The 21194-nt window shown below is 30.3% G+C and overlaps 2 long non-coding RNA genes across 3 annotated transcripts; both read right to left on the bottom strand.

The window, feature by feature from the left end:
* Window positions 1-4864: 4864 nt before the first annotated feature.
* On the bottom strand, window positions 4865-7925 carry LOC112535697. The gene is made up of 4 exons (XR_003079776.2): window positions 7452-7925; window positions 6539-6786; window positions 5977-6317; window positions 4865-5851 (listed from the first exon to the last, which is right to left on the bottom strand). It is a non-coding gene; the product is annotated as an uncharacterized LOC112535697 (long non-coding RNA).
* Window positions 7926-17634: 9709 nt separating this feature from the next.
* On the bottom strand, window positions 17635-20439 carry LOC107261708. Of its 2 annotated transcripts, XR_007214543.1 has the most exons (6): window positions 20257-20439; window positions 19824-19908; window positions 19441-19701; window positions 18988-19212; window positions 18471-18863; window positions 17635-17791 (listed from the first exon to the last, which is right to left on the bottom strand). It is a non-coding gene; the product is annotated as an uncharacterized LOC107261708 (long non-coding RNA). The 2 variants fall into 2 exon arrangements; XR_007214542.1 differs by lacking the exon at window positions 19824-19908.
* Between the last annotated feature and the right edge of the window lie 755 nt (window positions 20440-21194).

The following is a 21194-nucleotide window of genomic DNA, read 5'->3' as shown; positions in this document are numbered from 1 at the left end:
CTTATCAATCAATTGTATTTCTTAAAGAGCCTTTTCTAGGTTTCTTCATAACCTTCCCCTGTGCAAAATCAACCTGGAAAATGCGAGGACTACTGGAAAATTATTTGTTGGTTTTATCAAGATGTAAATTATTATACCTTGGAGTTCATTTTTAACATGAAGGTTAGGGTTTTAGTTGATCTTGATCAACCTTTGCCTACTAGGTTCTGGAATGACAGGAAGAAGCTCCCAGTTTGATTGGGTCCATTTCCAAGATGAAAGGCTTTCAGAACTCTGCTTTCTTTAAGGAAGGATAGGCATATGAACAAATTTTGTTCTTTTTCCAGATGAAGAATGGCATCAAAGGACTTTGGCTAGTGGAAAGTTTAAATATAGTGCCAAACTGACACATCAGGTTTTGTTAGAAGCCATTCTCACTCAAATTTTACTAGTAAAGATTCTCACGGGGATCGAATGCAGACAAGTTTTGAATATTAACTGGCGATTGTAACTCATAAGCAAGCATGACTAGAGGGTCCAAACTTGAAAGCAAACTCAAGTATTTTTAATTTAAATCTTGCTGAAAGAGAATGGCGGCATAAAGTAATCATTTTAATGAACTCTCCCTATTAGTGGTATTCACATGCAACATGTCCCGTCTTCATTAATAACCAACCTAAGAATCTTCTGCATACTCCTTGGAAAGCTATGCAAGTTGGGCCAACTCTTGATGGGGTTGTTGATAAGAGAAGAAGGTATTAGAAGCCTATCCTCCTCTTCTTCTAGTTCGGACCAGGAAGCTATTAACCTTAAATTTGAAACTTAGGATCCAACTTGTGGTAAAAAGCCTAGCCCAATTGAGTTGGACAATTCTAAATTGGACTTAAGGGCCTAAAAGACCCATAGGTTTAAGTGAATTCAAAAAGCTCATCCTATAATCAAAGTTATGGCTAGTGTGCTCTAATGATAGTGGAGTCTTTAATTAGTGGTGAAATAGAAGCTATTGACAGGCCAATTCAACAGGATAAGAGAAGAGATTCGACTAGAAGGTTAACTGAGTTTTTTCCTTATGTACCCAAGTCAACATGGATAAGAATTTATAATGATTGATATTATTAAAAAAAGATCAAGTAGATGCTCGTCAGAAGAAGTCTTTAAAGCTTAAGGAACTTACTAATGATCCTACTCAAGCTAGGTCGGATGATACAATGGTTAAAGAAAGTGGTAAAGGTTAGTGCAGTTAGCTTCATTGAAACTGATTGTCAAGGCGCTAGTGGCTCGCCTAAAGCCACTTGGGAGCCATGAGTATCATTACTTATAACTGTTAAGGGTTGGAGCCTTTTTGATAGTTTAAGCTCTAAAAGAGCTCGTTCTAAATGGAGACATTTAATAGTTTTTCTTATGGAGATTAAACATAAGACTAACTACTTTAGGAAGGTGAAGGATCAAACTTAAATTTGATAGTGGTCCCTACTATGAGGCTGAGGGCAGCAAATGTGGTCTTCCTTTAGAGTGGACTTCTCAGTACAAATTCAAGTTTTTTCTTTATCTAATAACTATATTCACTGTTTTTATGTGGATTCTAGGTTCTTCTTTCATTACCTTTGTGTTTGGTAGTCCTTATCGTAGCAATAAAAGAGAAGTGTGGGATAGTTTAGCTAAATTAGCGCTTATATTAGGAATTTAAATTATATTTTTCATAGTTTTCACAAAAAAAGTGGTAGTGGTTTTGATGCTAGTCAGAGTAATGCTTTTAAGGATTGGGTTAATAACTACCAGCTTATATACCTTGGTGTCAGTATTGAATTTTCGGATCAAAATTCTTATAAGCCCGATGATAAGATATTTTAGTCGGTGAATACTTTTGAAGAAGAAAAATATGTGAAAATTTGAGAAAATACCCCCGAAATAGCCCTCGGGCACATAGAATTGCATTTTGTGTGAGTTTGCTTCAGCCTCCATTGTGCGGCTAAGCCAGCACTAGCTCAAGTTCAGATACTCTCTTTTCTAATTTTTTAGATAAGCAACTCATAATCTGAACAGTCTATTCCTAAATCCTAAAACCATTTAAACCCTTCATTTTTCTAAAACTTAACCCTACCTATATATTCATCTTTTTTTCCTAGAAAACCCTAACAATTAAACTAACTACATTATCTTAAAAACCCTAGCCACAACATACTTCCTCTCTTCCCCTACCTCCCTAAACACAAGAGAAACAAAAGCTTTTTTTAGACACCTATTCCTCTATTAATCAAGTATTTTAATTTCATTTTGATACTAAAGCCACCATTTAAGGGCTAAAGTTAAATATTTATTTGATATTTTGTGACTATTTTCATCTTTAAACTTGTATTCTTTCTTTTCTCTATTTTGATTTTTAAATGATTTGGTTGTGAAAATCGGGTTTTCATAGATGAACTCGCGCTGGTTCAACCCATGCTCGCGGGAGTTCAACTCTAGACTCGTCAATTTTATGTTGTTACATCGACGTTTTAATTTTTTTAAGGCTTTTGAAGCCTGAGCTCGAGTGAGCTTAGCCTTTCAAGCCCCATTTTGCCGTTTTTGTCTTCTGTTACTCATTCTTTTAAATCTTTTCCTAAGCTTGCGCAAGCTTACCCTTCAAACCCTCTTTTTGATGTTTTGATGATTTTGGCCGCTGTTTTGAGAGTTTCCCAGACTTCTGTGGCTTGACTCGCATGAGCTCAATTTCTACTCGTGCGAGTTCTATTTTTTTAACTAATTATTTATATTAATCATTTATAATTATTGTCATTACATTTTCAAAAGTTTTAGCACTGTTTTTAAATTCAACGTTTAATTTCTTTTATTGTAACATTTTGCTTAATTATTTTGCTACTAAGGCCTATAAACATTGTAAGCTGATATGACTGTGATGAAAGAATAGATGAGACGGTTGATGGACACAGAAACAGTAGTTAAATCTTCTGAAACTATTCTTAGCCACAAGAAATGCAACTGTCAGTGGTACCGCTCTTGCCAATTCCAACAATTCCATTGGTGATCAACAGTTATTAGGACAGAGTTTGTTGATAATAACGACGAAGTGCAGGCTTTTCCCTTTTTTTTGCCAAAGCCTACTAGCTCATCTCTTGCAACTCTAGTGAAAAATCCTCAACTTAAGGTAATGACGAAATAAATGGACAAGATGGAAGATGGGAAGCCATCTATGCCGAATACCTCCAAGGGAAAGGTGAATCTCCCTGACCTGTACAAATTTGATGGTCCTGGGGATCCTTGGCTTTTCTTAAATTCTTACCAAGTAGCAGATTATCGTACTTCAGCTATTTGATCGGAGCTGCTGGCTCGCTGGTACTGACAATGAAAAGTAAAATGAGGATTGGAAAACACGTGCTGAGAGATTTTGTAGGCCAATATGGGTTGAAATGGATGTAAATGAATATGCTTCCAATGTTTAAGGTTTAGGAGGCTGAGCTTAAGAGGAATTCATGTAGTAATAATGCGAATAAATCTAGCCTAACAAAGGTGACATATGTAGCTAGTCAAGCAAGGAAGTACCTAAACCACCTTTGTCCAAAAGGCTAGTATCATTTCGCTCACTACACATGCTAAATAAAATAAAAAAGGGTCGTGCTTAAAACGAGCAGAAGGACCATATTAAAGTAATCTTATTAGGCTAGGAAAATATCTATCTACTTTAGAGGCGCTTCACAAACCTCCCTAAACCGTAAACCCCTATTTGTGCCTAACTCTCTAACCCTATTATATTTTAGGCCTCTCGACAAGGATACAAAGTTATCATCCTCATTCTCCTATTTGTACTGACATTTCGGGTGGCGACTCTAATTTTTTCTATGGTTACGTGATCATTGTATTCTAGGTCTCTAAACTGAACGATTCTTTTTGAAATGGGGCTAGTATGAAGAATAATTTCTCAACACAGTGAGGGGGCTGCAAATCACCCTGGTTCGGGGTCAAGATTTATCATCGTGTGAGTTTGAATTAGAGTAATCATTAATTAATTCAATTAGTAGGAGTAGGAATGTATATTTTCTTATAGGATTGTAGGATTGAATTTTAGATTAAGATTAGGAATGTATTAAATTTGTTAATTAGATGAATTAACAATTAATATTGGATTTTTTTAGTTAGTTTAAAAATTTCTCGTCCCCTTCGCCATATAGTAGGAATGTGTGTGCAGTAGTTTTTAGAATTGGGTCCCAGGTGATTTCAAACCTCATCACTCTGTTGAGAAACCGCCCTTCATACTAGGCTCGTTTGAAAATGAGTTATTCACTCAAGGTAACCTAGAAGACCACAATTATCATGTGATCATAAAATAAGTGGAGTCGCCATCCAAAAATATCAAAATAAATAAGAGAGTAAGGATACCCAGCTTTGTAACCCTTGCGAAGAGCCTAATATTCCCCTCTTCAATATCATTGAGGAGGCATCCCTATCTGCCTAGGCTCACCTAGATTCCACTAAAGTAAACGAATCTTTTTCTAGCCTAATCAAATTATATTAATCTAGTCAATTCTACTTAATTTAAAGCATGAATAACTTTTTATCTAATTTATGTGACGTGAGAAAATATTTCTAACCTAATTGGTACCCCAACTAGTCCTATAAGTTGCAGCCAAAACTTTTACATGCAAGGTGACCAAATTAGAGTATAATTTTATTACCTAAATCTAAGTTCCAAAGTCATTTTATCTTAGCATGTTAAAGTGAACATAGATATGAGGCGCACGAAGCTTACATTGGTAAGGTTTGTTCATCTTATGTTAGACATGTGGGCGATCCCTCATAAATTCTAAGTTGATTTTAATCTCTTATAGACATGTGTGGTGAAAACCTAAAAATAATAAAATAAAACATACATAGAAAGGGAGAGGAGAAAAAAGAAATCCAAAAAGGGATTAAGAAGATCGGGACGATTGAGGAAAATTAATTACAACCATAGTTTAAAGCCTCAAAACAATCAAATAAGAAATTAACTAATTAGTTAACTAAACTAATCCTAAAAATCTAAAGAAGAATCGCTTAGGATCTCTAAACCGGATAAGTAGAATCTGTCATTATGAAAACATTTAAGTTAGTAAAAGACATTAACAAATAAAAATGAAAATAAACAAATAAATTATAAAATAAAAGAAATTAAAAGCAAATTAAGAACAACTATAAAATAATATTAAAACTACTAGAAAAGAGATAACATTAAATAAACTTGCATTTGGACTGTAGCACAACCAGTAATAAGTTAATAAACTATTAAATTTAATACTTCCATTGATAAAAAAAGCTAAACCAACAAGATAAAGTGTTATACTCGATTATCATATCACAAATATATACCTGAAATAATATTATTGTAATGGAAATTTTAATCATTTTTAGTTAAAATCCATTTATTTTCTTTAATAAATTTTATTAGGTTCTAATTTGACTCTTAATTACTACTCATATGTTTGTTTCAATTTAGACTATGGATAATTATAATACACTAATATAATTTGAACTCATTAAGGAATATATAAAAAAAAAGTGAAGACGATAAGTTTGAAATAGAGATAATGCTGGAAAAGAAATGGCCTATTACCGGTGGGCATGGGTTATGAAGTAGCAGTTTTTCTTTACAAATTTCTACTTGAGATAAGACACAAAAGTATTACAAATTATAAAATAAAAGACATAAAAGAAAATTAGTTTAAGCATTCAATGGATATTAACAGCTGCAAGCAATGTGTCAGTTCGTGTAATTTCGTAGGCTAAAAAAAAGAGAAAACCCTTGACGATAAAAATTGTAAGCTCATCTCTAAGATGAGGAGCAGGGCTTGAATTGCCAATTTCTGCCAAATGCCGCTTCATTTGCTTCCAGATCAATGACCTATAGAGAAGACAGATGAAGATAACGAAAATGAATTTCCTGATACTAAGTTAACTACATAAATTCAAATGAAAATAACAGGCCAATAGACTCGTAGAGAACCAAATGAACTATAAATACTATACCTAGCAAACAAGTAGCGGCTTTTGGTATTGCAGTTGGGCAACAGGTTCCTTCAATTCTGTCACATAAGCTCTTATGCTTCTCACAGTCTCCTCTGCTGCATTCTAAACCATCTTCTGCATTTTCTTCACATTAACTGAAATAGAATGACGATAGCCTGGAGTTCCTTCCTTTGATGAAACATCTCCACATATTGTAGAAGTCTCTTTCACAGACTGGCTGGGTCTCACCGATTATGAAATGAAGTCTTCATTTTCCGGTGCTCTGTTTTCAATCTCATTTTCCAAAACTTGCCGGGAAGCTGGAGTCCCGGTAGGGTATATGACCGCTTCTTTTCGCAACACTGCAAGGAAAAAGAAATTCAGTATGTAGTCAACAGGAATCGGACAAGTACTTATTGAACTTGATTAGATGGCTCTGACAGTAGCACTTAGGTGTTATCTTAGAATCCATTACAACATGCAATATGACGAAGGATATATTCTACATGTAAAAGTTGGAGACAAAAGCAAGACATGATATAAAACTTGACAATCAAAAAGTACGCTAATATTCAAGTCTGACCTGAGCTTTCTTATCACAGTTGTCAGAGTTATCAAACTAAGATTGATATGATCGCCTTATCTGAGCCTCGCCCCATCTGCATGTGTCTGTGAAGCTCTTTCACTTCCAGCAAGGTCTACAAAATTCTGAATTCAGAAAGGCCAACGCAAAGATACAGTTCTTCACTAGTCACACATACTTATAAGATGCATCAAATGCTGATCATTGGTTGTTGTTTCTTCTACCAACTTCTCGACCACAGCACTTTTCTGCATATGAGAACCACAAAATATAGTCAAGAGAACACCTATTAGAAAATCTACTCTTTCAGAAAAAAAGAAAGAAATGCGTATGCCTCTAGGTCATCTAAAAGCTTGAGATTTCGACCTGATTCTGAGTTCAGCAGGTCCCTGACATTTTCATTATAAATCTCTAATCAAAAATTCTTAATCGTAAAGTCTCTCTATGGGATCTGCACCCAGGCCAGTACTCAAAGATCGGTTAATGAAGTTACAAAAGGAAACTATAAAATCAAGTGATTTACATTTTCCACCAATAAAAAGCCTCCTTTGTTGTTTAATTATCATAATAATTTACAATTTTGATAAGCAGTAGCAACAGATCCAGATTAAGCAATCGATACACTCGTCACAAATAAAGAAATTAATTCAATCGCAAGAAAATCTAAGAAGAAAAAGAAAGAAAATAGCATCTAATATAACAAAACAGCACCAAAAGTTTCTAAAGGAAAAGAAAAAGGAAAGTTAATAACAGAGAGACAAATCATTTGGTAAGTATAACCTGCCATTTCTAAAATAATCGTATCCAATTTACATAAAGGAAAAGGTCATGAAACACAGCGTTTCCTTAATTTGTAACTATTTTAAGCTTCGAACTTAAGGAAATAAATTCAACAAATAAAAACAATACTCACGGAATTCTCAAAATAAGAATAATGCAGATCTGTGCGCAGCAAGCTTTTCAAACAGAATCAGAGACAGAGACAGAAAGGAGTTATTGAGAGAGAGAGAGAGAAGGAGTAGCGTTTGGAGAGAGAATTGAGGAGGAAGAAGAAGAGATTTGTTTGTCTTTCTATGAAGAAAAATGGACAACTTGTGTTGTGACCCAATATATATACCATTTGAATTTGTGAGCCCAACGGCTAGTTTCTTCTTCTTTTTTTCTCTAATTTTAATTACTTTTATTAGCAATTGGCATATTCTTCCAATTCCGTTGCTTGCCTTTAATCGCCCATCCCAGTGGAGTGGGTCTTTTGTCAAAGTTTTAAAAATGCGGATCTTTGTTCTGTTAGGTTAATTAATTTCTATTAAGAAATTTTATAAATTTTTTTTCTTTTTTCTTTGCAAGCTAATTCAATAATCTTTTGTTTTTAACACAACAAGATTAAGAGCGACTAATATTTCATCTATTTAAAAAAATTTAAATTTAAATTCGATTAAATATATATATATATATCTAAATCTGTTATAAATTCATTTAAAAAATTATTTTTGATATTTAAATTTGTTGAAATTCGAATAATTACATATATACTATCTGAACTCCTTATTAACTTATTTAATATATATAGCTATAAAATAAATTATTAGATATTTAAATAGATATCGGATATCCTACCCGTTAAATATCCATTTACATAAATATTCAAAAAATTAAATACGTACTCGTTTACACTAATTAAATTCTAAGATATATTAATAAAATGTATAAAATTATACATATTTTTGAACGAAACTTTATAATTTTATTTTTACTTATTTTATTTTATATATGATATATATGTATATATTTTAACCAAGTCTCAGATACCGAATTCGAATACTATATACCTGTATTTGTTTTAATAATCGTGTTCGGAGCAGGTATTTAAGCATTTATATTCAAACTGACATGTATAAATTACTCGACCATGTTACATAACATTCCAATCGAGTTAGATACCTAGAAATATCAGTCCAACTGCGATTCCTAAATAAATTTTAAAATTTAACACTGTTTAAAAAATTATATTATCTTATCCATAGATAAGGTAATGAGTTTCATCATTTATTTATTGAAATTTAGATTGTGTTGTTTTTGCAATTACCTTTACAATGCATTAAAAAGAAAATATATGATAGCAATTGTTACATGTAATAGTTGACATGTAATCCATTTAAGTTTTTACATCAAAAAACAAAATGAAGGAATTAGTTGCATATACTAATTTTAGCAAGGTCTTAAGTTCAAATTCAAAATAACTTCTTAACATTAATAATATAATTATATTTTCTAAAATTTGGTAAAATAATTTACATTATCCTTAATACTCTAGTTTCTCTTATATTTTAAAATATATATATATATATATATTACTAATTAATATAATTGCATTGCTCAATTTTGTTAATTTTATATTAATTATTAATAACAACATTCTTCTATCAAAAGAATATCTAAATATTAATACATTTGTATATAAATATGAGTTAATTACTATTATGGAAAAATTTACAAGTCCAATTTTGTTGTTTAAGAAGTAAACTAATGCCTCAATAATATTTGCTCTCCTTAATTATTAACTCTTTTTATCATTTTTTTCTTATCAGTCAAAGAGCTTAATTTGGTCCTTATATTTATTATAAGTTTAATTTAATATAGTAAAAAGTTAAAATCAGTTCTTAAATTTATTATCAAATATTCAATTTTTTAAAAATAATTAATATTTTTAAATTTTTCTAATTTCCTTGAATTCTTTTATAGAAAAAAAAATCATGGATAGATCTTTTATTTATTTATTGATTTGTTAGAAAAATCATAAGTTGCTCATTCAATTATTTATTGCTTTTTAGTAATTAATACACGTAATGCAAATAATATATACAACTAAATTCAAAGATAAAAACTAATTCAAAGTTAAATTGATATACATAATGCAAATAATTTATGCATCCAAATTAATGAATTTGATATCAAATTAATTTTTTCAACATATCATAGGGTATATATTAAACTAAATTTTAATTACCAATTTTGGTTGACTAAAAAAATAAGATGTCTATAGTAATGGTAGTAAGTGTTGGAATTAGTTGTGTATGAAAATAATAGAAATAAAATGAGGCTTTCAACTATTTAAGATAAAAGATAACTAAAAAAAAAACTAATTCTTCTCATTAAAACTAAAGGGAAAAAGTATATTTTTGGCCCTAATGTTTCATACGATAGCGGATTAGCCCTTAAACTATTTCTAATAGTAAATAAACTCTTCAATTATCGAAAATATGCAATTTAAACTCTTCGCCGTAATGAAATAATTATCACCATTACTTAAAGCTAATGTGGCTAATAGTGAGTTTATTAAATTAATAAAATAATTGTCACCATTAATTCTCTTTTTCCCTCTTCTTCTTCTTCTTTCTTTCTCTGTCCCATTTAAATCTAAGAAGAATAAATCTCAAAAATGAAATTGCTTGTATTTTGATATACAACTTGTGATTTTGTTACATTCTTTATATAGAACCAGTCCCATAAGTATGTATTTACTTCGTCAAACTAGTGCAGTTCTATTCAGATTGCAACAACTCATTGTTGTGATGAATAAGGATATTATCTATTGATTTCAACCAATCATACAGTTTCTGAGTGTTCAAAAGTTGAATCTTATTTTAAGACCTCCTCCCTGAATGATAAGTATAACTTAGTTGGCCATTATATTTTTTTTCCAGTCAGAGGAAAGGTTATTTATACTAAAAACAGTTGCAGCCAAATGCAATACGCGCACGCGCGTGCACACACACACACACACACATATATATATATATATATATATATATATATATATATATATATATATATATATATATATATAGAGAGAGAGAGAGAGAGAGAGAGAGAGAGAGCTTGTAATAAGTGGTTATAAAGAGTCATATATGACCCAAAACAATAAATAAATTTTTTATTCTACTTTGTGTTTCATCATTTAAATTCAATCTAGTAGGTTTGGGAGGATAAGCTCTTAATAATCTTTTTGCTGCAGTTATAGTATAAAGTAACAAAAAAAGCACTAAAAAATTGCAAATCCAAGTTCATAAAACAAGAATATTGAATATGAGTACTAGTCCTATTACATAAATGGCCTTAAACTAATTTATATCAGATATTATCTAAATGTTATTGGGTAATTAGTATAATATAAAAATACACAGGGGGCAAATAGTAATTACCCCTAAAGCAAAAAGACTAAATTAAACTTTTATTTTATCAATTAAGCTTTTTTGCCCAGTTGACTAGCAAAAATAAATATGAGGAAAAGGGTTAACAGTTAACAAAATCAAACATAAAAAGAGTACTAATTTATTTTTGGAAAAGAAAAATTAGACTTGTAAATTTATCTAAATCAACAGGGTATTAATAATTGATCCTACTATCTTATGATAATCACCAATGACATTCCTATTCATATTGCGATTACTTGGGCCGAATTTTTGGAGTAGGCTGATTAGCAGTAACCCAAATCTATAAGATGCAATGCAATGCATGTCCTGGACAACTATATATATGACTTGTTTCGATACTAAAGTAGTTTTTAAGGCCATTAAGATAAGATATCAAGAAGCTTATTCAAAATAAAAAATCTTATACAAATACCTAAAAATACTAACCTAATTAAATTCTTTACTTCTATCTTCAAAATCTCACAAAATTACTCTAAAAATAAGAAATTAACTTTTACACACTTAATCTATAAAAGGACGCGTGTTCTTAGCTTTCTTCAAACTGCCTCCATCTTCTAATGCTACCTTATTACATTTCATACTCATTATTACCTTCTTTACAGTAATCTCTCTTTTGCATTCTTCCAATTCACGCCAAACTATTCCTTTTTTTTTTTTTTCTATTATTACCTTCTTTACACATTGTGGCCAACTACATCATTTTCTTCAACTATTGAGACCAACATTTTATTTACTCGCTGAATTATATTCAATCAACGTTTTTAAAGATCTGATGAATTTTTATAGATCTTTAGAATAAGACTTGAAAGGTAAAGAAATTCTTCCACAACTTTCTATCAAGCTCCATACAATAGATATTGAGAAAGAAGAGAAAGAGAGGAGAGAGAAAGTAAAAATAAGAAAGAGAAAGAGATAGCTAGAGCACAAGAAAGAAAGAGTGATTTAACATGTTTCTTTCAAAGTAACAGTGGGTTAAAGTTTGGGATAATAACTATTATCTTTTACGGTGTCAATTTTGGTGAGCTTTTCTTTTCTTTTTTCCTTTTTGGCTTTTTTGTGAGCTTTCCTTTTATTTGCTCTTATAAATATCATTATGTCACATTCTTGGTTGCTGTGTGAAAATGCAAGATATGAGCATGGGGTTTAATATAGGGTTAAAGTTTGGGATAATTACTATTTTTTCTATTTTTGGCTCTGTTAGAGAACTTTCTTTTATTTTTTTTAAGCGATGATCAGCTTCCTTTTTATTTGCTCTCATTTCTTTTTTAAATTATTTTTATTCTAGGAAAACGTTAAATGGATTAGAAAATTAAGAATAAAAATTATTTCTATTTTTATTTATTTATGAGTCATACGCTATCTCTTAGGATGTGTAACCAATATTGCCAATAAAACTTTAAGATATATAGTAAACAGTATATACTAAGTATGCAGTGAGTATATCTCGGATATATGATATTATGATTCTTACTAAATTTTTCTCATTATATTTAACTCAAAATTACCAAATAAAATATCAAATTAGAGAAATGTAATTAGTTTTATTGAATCAAATATTGTAGTTTAGATATTTGACAAAATGCATATATTGAAAGAATCAGATTTTTTTTACTATTGTTATTATTGACCTGTATGAATACAGTAAACAATGTATAGTAAGTATATATGAGTTTATTTCAGGCATGTGATACTCTAATTGTTATTGAGTTTTCTCCATTCAAATTTTAAAACCATCTTTTATATTTCTTTGAGAATTTATATGGACATAATTCCTACTTTTCTTCACCACAATAAATATTGAAAAGAAAACATGAAGTATGTAAATTTTGATGTAATAATAAACATTCTCACCGAAGATACTCTAAGTATATTATGAGTATATAGTTTACACTAAGTTTATTTCGAGTATACAAATGGTATCATTAAAGTATGTTATAAGTATATGTGAGTATACAAAATTCTTTTGATGGCAAAAGACTAACACTTATACATTCAAATTGAAGCAATAATAATTCATTCATAACAAATCCAAACAAATAAAATTTACAACTGAAAACATATCTATGAAAAATAATACTTAGTATAAAAGTGAATAGTCCTATCATTATACCTATTAATAATATCATAGAACTACTTGTTCATCATATACAATGTGTCAATAAAAAAAAATCACATGATGATCACATCAAGTTCTCCTCCAAATCTTTTTTGTTTTATCTACTTCGTTAAGCTTGCCACATGATTTATACTCACTATTAAAAATCTTCATCTTCCTTGAATTTTGCATAAGAGAACAATATGATCTTAAGCCTCTTACGATGTTAATAAGGTTTTGTTTAAAAACCATAGTTACACAAGCTGATTTTTCCCTATAAAAAAGAACCGTACATATGTAAAACTAGTAAAAGCAAAAAGAAACTAAGAAAAGATTTAATAAAAAAATCTAATAAGATGTACATTTTGCTTCTTTATAATCCAAAATTTTATTTTTCCTATGCATGATTAACATGATCTAACATAATCATATCACATGAATAGAGGAAAAAAAATCGAACTTTTTGCTCTAATTTTAAACCAATAATTAGAATTGGCTAAGCTATAGTTTATAAGCAAACATAAGAATAATACTAGAATGACAACAAAAAATGCAGTTAAAAGTATATAGTATTTTTCGATTATATTATAAGTAGATAATGAGTGTCTACTATCATTATAATAACTAAAACTAAAATAGCAACAACAAAGCAAAAAAGAAAAAAGATAGGGAGCATGACATAGAGTTTAGATCTTAGTGTTTAGAAAAAATGACCAAAATTTTTCTCTTAGCCTCCTCCTCCCATTCTTTCATTTTATATTATCCTTACTTTCTCGGTTTTTAAACTCTTAAATCACACATATACTTCTCTTTTTTTCTTATTGCAACTATTTTACATCAACAGCAAGAATATATATATATATATATATATAATTAAGGAAACTATTAATAAAATAGAAAGAAGGAAGGTAATCTCTTCAACAGTAGTAGAAGGAATGGACTCAAAGAATTTTTCGAGCATATTAAAACCAATTGGGAGTTCTTTTGTGATAAAAGGAACTCAAATCACCAATCATTAAATGCATTAATTTCTAAAAGATAAAAAATCAAACCAAGCAATTAAATTTATTAGCATTTAATCAAGATCTATAAAAACAAAAAAGAAAAATGGATAATTACATTCACCAACAGAAGACGAGAAAAAAAAATGAGGATGAACCAAGCATAAATCCCAAAACCAAGCAATCAAATCTATTAGCACTTTATAAAAATCTATAAAGATAAGAAAAAGGGTAATTACTAGGGATAATGCACTATCCTATTTGAACCGAAAAGCCAAACCTAACAGAAATTCAATTCAGTTTTTAGTTCTCTATAATATAGAATAAATATAAAAATTATATATTAGTATAATACTTATATGTCAAAGATATATATTTATTAAAATATATATTTCTTAATTTATTGATTAAATGTAAAATTAATTTTAAAAATATAATTAATATATTATTTATAAAGAATAGAAATTATTATATAATTAGAACTAATCTATTAGTTAGTACGATGGAGGAAGTATCTCTTTTCGTCTCTTCTTCCTATAAGTCAAACCAGTTAAAGGATTTAATTAAAAGAGGTAGCTGACTTGGATTCTTATACGGTTTAAGTATCAATTTGCCCCTTGAATTTGTTGGTCAGGTCCAAATCACCCTAAGATTAATTTCTTGGCTCAATTGATCTTAATATTTAAAAAGCTGATCAATTTGCTCCACATTTAAGGTGTATTTCACAGGTATATTTAGCCAAGTGAGCTATATTTAAAATATAAAAATATATTTCAACATTCTCATTTTTCTTTCTGTAAAAAAAACAAAATATTTTCATTTTTCTTTTATAACTTTTCCTACCTTTTTGTTTCTTTAATTTTTTTCTTTCATGCTTTGGTGATCTTTTTTCACACATAAACATAATTAATCATAATCACTTGATGAGATTGGTTCAAATATTTGATAAAAATGCAAACCATAAATTCAATGATAAAAAGTTTGATTCATAAATTTAAATAATACATGAAAGAAAATAAAATATTTCTTTTGGGGTTTGCATTTTTATCGAGAGATCTGACAAGAAACAGAGCAAGAAGATCTTCTTGATGTGAATTATTCTTCAAATTTCTATAGTGATTTCCTTCCACTTTGGATTTTCCTCGCATGCCATTAACTTTGTCTTTTTCTTCAACTAATGCTTTAGTAAAAGCTACAGCTTCATTTCTTCTTCTTGGGCTATTTTAAAATTAGACAAAGAAGAAGATGTTGAGAAAAAGAAGGAACATGAAGAGATCTCTTAGCCGTCTGATTAAGGTGGTGGGATAGAGAACGGTGGTTGCATGAATGTGATGGAGATTTTGGGTACATGGACCTGATTGAGAATGATTTATTCGATCTGTCTTCAATATTTCAATCCGACAAACAGTTTCTAGATAAGCTTCAACAAGGACAATTTTCCATTTATCAGTCTTAACAGAGTTGGATGGCAATAATACTCCAATTAAAGTCCAAGAGGTTCAGTGATACAAATTAAAATTTAGAAACTTTTAATGATACTAGCCCTAAAGTTGAAGGACTACCCGTGCAATTTACCCCTTCTTTTATTAGTTAACTATTGAAATTACATGGAAATGACATATATTTCTCTATAATGGTAAAAATAGTAGTCATGTGCATACTTCAATTTTTACTATTTTAACAAAAAAAACTAGTCCTAATAAAATAGTAGAACCAAAATACCAAAAAAATTAGCACTATATCAAATATAAATTATTTTATTAATAAGGTGAAAGAGTTTAAATGATTAATTAAATATTGTTAAAAAAGAGGGGTAAAAGGAAAATAATAAGCACAAGATTAAGATTCCATATGGCAGGTCTTTTTCACTAAACTCCGAGAGCATGAAATACATTTACTCTCTCTCTCGTCTCTCTTTTCTAAGTGTAATGCATATTTATTGTTTGTCTTTTAGGTTCTTTGTTCAAGGGTGCCTTTTTAGTTCCTCTTTCCCATTTAGAATTGCAGTTCTGAAGCTTGTGGGTGGGTGGGTGGTTGTGGTGCAATTATTCAGATAATGAAGAATCTTCAGTGCTCAGAGATGACCATTCAACCTCCTAATTTGCAGATGTTTCACTCGAAGAATATTCTAGTTGGTAGACTCTTTTCCTTTTGTAACGTATCTGGGTTGATGATGAAGAGTCATCTCAAAAAAATCTAGAAGTTAGAGAACGAGTTTTTAGTTTAGAAAAGAAATTAAAATACATCCATTATTTTGTTTGACTCTCTCAGAGATTAAAAGAAATAGGTGTTGGTCCTTGGTTTATTTTCAGTTTTCTCTTGGTTTTTATGGAATGGCCGGTTGACACGCTTATCGATCAACTATATTTCTTAAAGTGTTTTCTCTAGGTTTCTCCATAACCTTCCTCTAAGCAAAATCAACCTAAAAAATGCAAGAACTACTAGAAAATTATTTGTTGGTTTTATCAAGATGGAGACTATTACACCTTCAAGTTCATTGTTAACATGAAGGTTAGGTCTTATTTAATCTTGATCAACAAAGACCTACTCGGTTTTGGAATGACAGGAAGAAGCTCTTAATTTGATTGGATTCATTTCTAATATGAAAAGGCTTCCAGAACTCTGCTTTCTTTAGCGAAAAATAGGCATATGAACAAAGTCATCATCATCGCTCTCCTATTTGTACTGACATTTCGGGTGGCGACTCCAATTTTTTCTATGTTTACATGATCATTGTATTCTAGGTCTCTAGACCGAACGACTCTTTTTAAAATTGGCCTAGTATGAAGAACAGTTTCTCCACACAGTGAGGAGGTTGCAAATCACTCGCGGCCGGGGTCAAGATTAATCATCGTGTGAGTTTGAAATAAAGTAATCATTAATTAATTCAATTAGTAGGAGTAGGAATATATATTTTCTGATAGGATTGTAGGATTGAATTTTTAGATTAAGATTAGAAAATGTATTAAAGTAGTTAATTAGATGAATTACCAATTAATACTGGGTATTTTTTAGTTAGTTCAAAAATTTCCCAGCCCCTTCGCCATATAGTAGGAATGTGTAAGTGCAATAGTTTTTTAGACTTGGGCCCCAAGTGATTTTAAACCATGTCACTTTATTGAGAAATTGCTCTTCATACTAGGCTCGTTTCAAAATGAATCGTTCGCTCTAGGGAACCTAGAAAACCACAATGATTATGTTATCATCGAAAAAATGGAGTCGCCACTCAAAAATATCGACACAAATAAGAGAGTAAGTATACACAGCTTTATATCCCTTGCAAAGAGCCTAATATTCCCCTCTTCAATATCACATAAAAGGTTTTAGGAGGCATCCCTATCTGCCTAAGCTCACATTGATTCCACTAAAGTAAACGAATCTTTTTCTAGCTTAATCAAATTATATTAACCTAGTCAATTCTACTTATTTTAAAGCATGAATATTTTTTTTTTCTAATTTACTATGTGATGTGAGCAAATAATCCTAACCCAATTGGTATCCCCAACTAACCCTATAAGTTGCACTCAAAACTTTTACATGCAAGGTGACCAAATTAGAGTATAATTTTATTACCTAAATATAGATGCTGAATTCATTCTTAGCATGTTAAAATGAACATATGAGGCGCACGAAGCTTACATTGGTAAGCTTCATTCATCTTATGTTAGGCATGTGGGTGATCACTCATAAATTCTAAGTTGATTATAATCCCTTATAGACATGTGTGGTGAAAACCTAAAAACAATAAAATAAAATATACATAGAAGGGGGGGGAGAGGAGAAAAATAAATCCCGAAAGGGATTAAAGAGATCGGGACGATTAAGGGAAATTAATTACAACCATGGCTTAAAAGCCTCAACAAAATCAAATAAAAAATTAACTAAACTAGTCCTAAAAATCCAAAGAAGTTCGCTTAGTATCTCTAAACCGGATAAGTAGAATCTGTCGTTATGAAAAAATTTAAGTTAGTAAAGGACATTAACAAATAAAAATGCAAATAAACAAATAAATTATAAAATAAAAGAAATAAAAAGTGAATTAAGAACAAGTATAAAAATAATATTAAAACTACTAGAAAAGAGATAACAAAAAATAAACTTGAATTTGGACTATAGCACAATCAGTAATAAATTAATAAACTATTAAATTTAATACTTCCACTTACAAAAGAAGCTAAACCAACAAGATAAAGTGTTATACTATATTACAATATCACAAATATATTGTAATGAAAATTTTAATTATTTTCAATTAAAATCCATTTATTTTCTTTAATAAATTTTATTAGGTTCTAATGGGACTCTTAATTACTACGCATATAAATGCAGACAGTTAAAGGACTTGAGATAAGAAATAAAAGTATTACAAGTATTTAATAACTCAGTTTTAATTGCAGAGTCACACTCGTAGAAATTTATGAAGTTTACTAACATTGTTTTCTTGGCAGGAAAGGAGAAAAGGAAAACATCAACTAAAATATTAAGATTGCCATATCGAGACCTCTTCCTTCTTGCGCATTGGTCACACAATAATTTGAGCAAAAGTAAAGATTTAAACAAATGATGCACAGAGAGAAAACCTCCAAAATTCATTTATGTGTACAGAAATAGGAAATACTTACAAATAAAAAATGCAATTGTCACAAATGTAGAAGGTTTGAAATTGGGTTCCACTCCAAAATCCAGGGTCTGTTATCTGTTGATAGTGCAAAATTTAGCTCAAATGGAATTCTCGCAGAATCCTACAAGCTTTGCCTCTAAACGTGAAGTCAACCTCTTTGCGAGAAACTCTCTTTCACGTCTCATTGCTCGAGTTAGTTTAAGCAAGACATAAAAGAGAATTAGTTTAAGCATTCAATGGATATTAACAGCTGCAATCAATGTGTCAGTCCGTGTAAGTTCGTGGGCTAAAAACCGTGACGATAAAAATTGTAAGCTCATCTCCAACATGGGGAGCAGGGCTTGAATTGCCAATTTCTGCCAAATGCCGCTTCATTTGCTTCGAGCTCAATGACCTATAGAGATGACAGATGAAGAATACGAAAATGAATTTCCTGATACTAAGTTACTACATAAATTCAAATGAGAATAACAGGCCAATATAGTCGTAGAGAACCAAATGAACTGCAAATACTATACCTGGCAAACAAGTAGCTGCTTTTGGTATTGCAGTTTGGCAACAGGTTCCTTCAATTCTGTCACATAAGCTCTTATGCTTCTCACAGTCTCCTCTGCTGCATTCTAAACCATCTTCTGCATTTTCTTCATATTAACTGAAATAGAATGACGATAGCCTGGAGTTCCTTCCTTTGCTGAAACATCTCCACATATTGTAGAAGTATGTGACCGCTTCTTTTCGCAACACTGCAAGGAAAAAGAAGTTCAGTATGTAGTCAATAGGAATCGGACAAGTACTTATTGAACTTGATTAGATGGCTCTGACAGTAGCACTTAGGTGTTATCTTAGAATCCATTACAACATGCAAGTATCGATATGACGAAGGATATATTCTACATGTAAAAGTTGGAGACAAAAGCAAGATATGATATAAAACTTGACAATCAAAAAGTATGCTAATATTCAAGTCTGACCTGAGCTTTCTTATCACAGTTCTCAGAGTTATCAAACTAAGATTGATATGATCGCCTTCTTTGAGCCTCGCCCCATCTGCATGTGTCTGTGAAGCTCTTTCACTTCCAGCAAGGTCTACAAAATTCTGAAAATCATGGGTGATTTCAGAAAGGCCAACGCAAAGATACAGTTCTTCACTAGTCACACATACTTATAAGATGCCTCAAATGCTGATCATTGGTTGTTGTTTCTTCTACCAACTTCTCGACCACAGCACCTTTCTGCATATGAGAACCACAAAATATAGTCAAGAGAACACCTATTAGAAAATCTACTCTTTCAGAAAAAATGAAAGAAAGAAATGCGTATGCCTCTAGGTCATCTAAAAGCTTGAGATTTCGACCTGATTATGAGTTCAGCAGGTCCCTGACATTTTCATTATAAATCTCTAATAAAAAATTCTTAATCGTAAAGTCTCTCTGTGGGATCTGCACCCAGGCCAGTACTCAAATATCGGTTAACGAAGTTACAAAAGGAAACTAAAAAATCAAGTGATTTTACATTTTCCACCAATAAAAAGCCTCCTTTGTTTTCTAATTATCATAATAATTTACAATTTTGATAAGCAGTAGCAATAGATCCAGATTAAGCAATCAATACACTCGTCTCAAATAAAGAAATTAATTCAATCGCAAGAAAATCTAAGAAGAAAAAGAAAGAATCGTATCCAATTTACATAAAGGAAAAGATCATGAAACACAGCGTTTCCTTAATTTGTAACTATTTTAAGCTTCGATCTTAAGGAAATAAATTCAACAAATAAAAACAATGCTCACGGAATTCTCAAGATAAGAACAATGCAGATCTGTGCGCAGCAAGCTTTTCAAACAGAATCAGAGACAGAGAAAGAGAGGAGTTATTGAGAGAGAGAAAGAGGGAGTAGCGTTTGGAGAGAGAATTGAGGAGGAAGAAGAAGAGATTTGTTTGTTTTTCTATGAAGAAAAATGGACAACTCGTGTTGTGACCCAATATATATACCATTTGAATTTGTGAGCCCCAACGGCTAGTTTCTTTTCTTTTTTTTTCTAATTTTAATTACTTTTATTAGTAATTGTCAACCTTTTGAAAATTCGGATTTTTGTTGTGTTAGGTTAATTAATTTATGTTCAGAAATTTTACGTCTTTTTTTTTTTTTTGCAACCTAATTCAATAGTCTTTTTTTTTTAACCCAATAAGATTAAGAGCGACCATAGATATTTCATCTATTTAAAAATATTTAAATTCAAATTCTATTAAAAATATATATATCTAAATCTGTTCTAAATTTATTTAAAAAATTATTTTTGATATTTAAATTTGTCGAAATTCGAATAACTACAAATATACTATCTAAACTCCTTAAAAACTCATTTAATATATATAGCTATAAAATAAATTCTTAAATATTTAAATAGATATCGGATATCCTACCCGTTAAATATCTATTTATATAAATGTTAAAAAAATTAAATAGATACTCGTTTACAATAATTAAATTCTAAAATATATTAATAAAAGTACAAAATTATACATAATTTTGAACAAAACTTTATAATTTTATTTGTACTTATTTTATTTCATACATGATATATATGTATATCATTTAACTGAGTATCAGATACCGAATTCGAATACTATATACCTGTATCTGTTTTAATAATCGTGTTCGGAGCAAGCATTTGAGCGTTCATATTCAAACCGACACGTATAAATTACTCGAACGTGTTACATAACA

This window comes from Ricinus communis, chromosome 1 (assembly GCF_019578655.1).
Source record: "Ricinus communis isolate WT05 ecotype wild-type chromosome 1, ASM1957865v1, whole genome shotgun sequence".
NCBI lineage: Eukaryota > Viridiplantae > Streptophyta > Magnoliopsida > Malpighiales > Euphorbiaceae > Ricinus > Ricinus communis.
The sequence above is the reverse complement of the archived record's forward strand: the minus strand, read 5'-3'. Positions and strand labels throughout refer to the sequence as shown.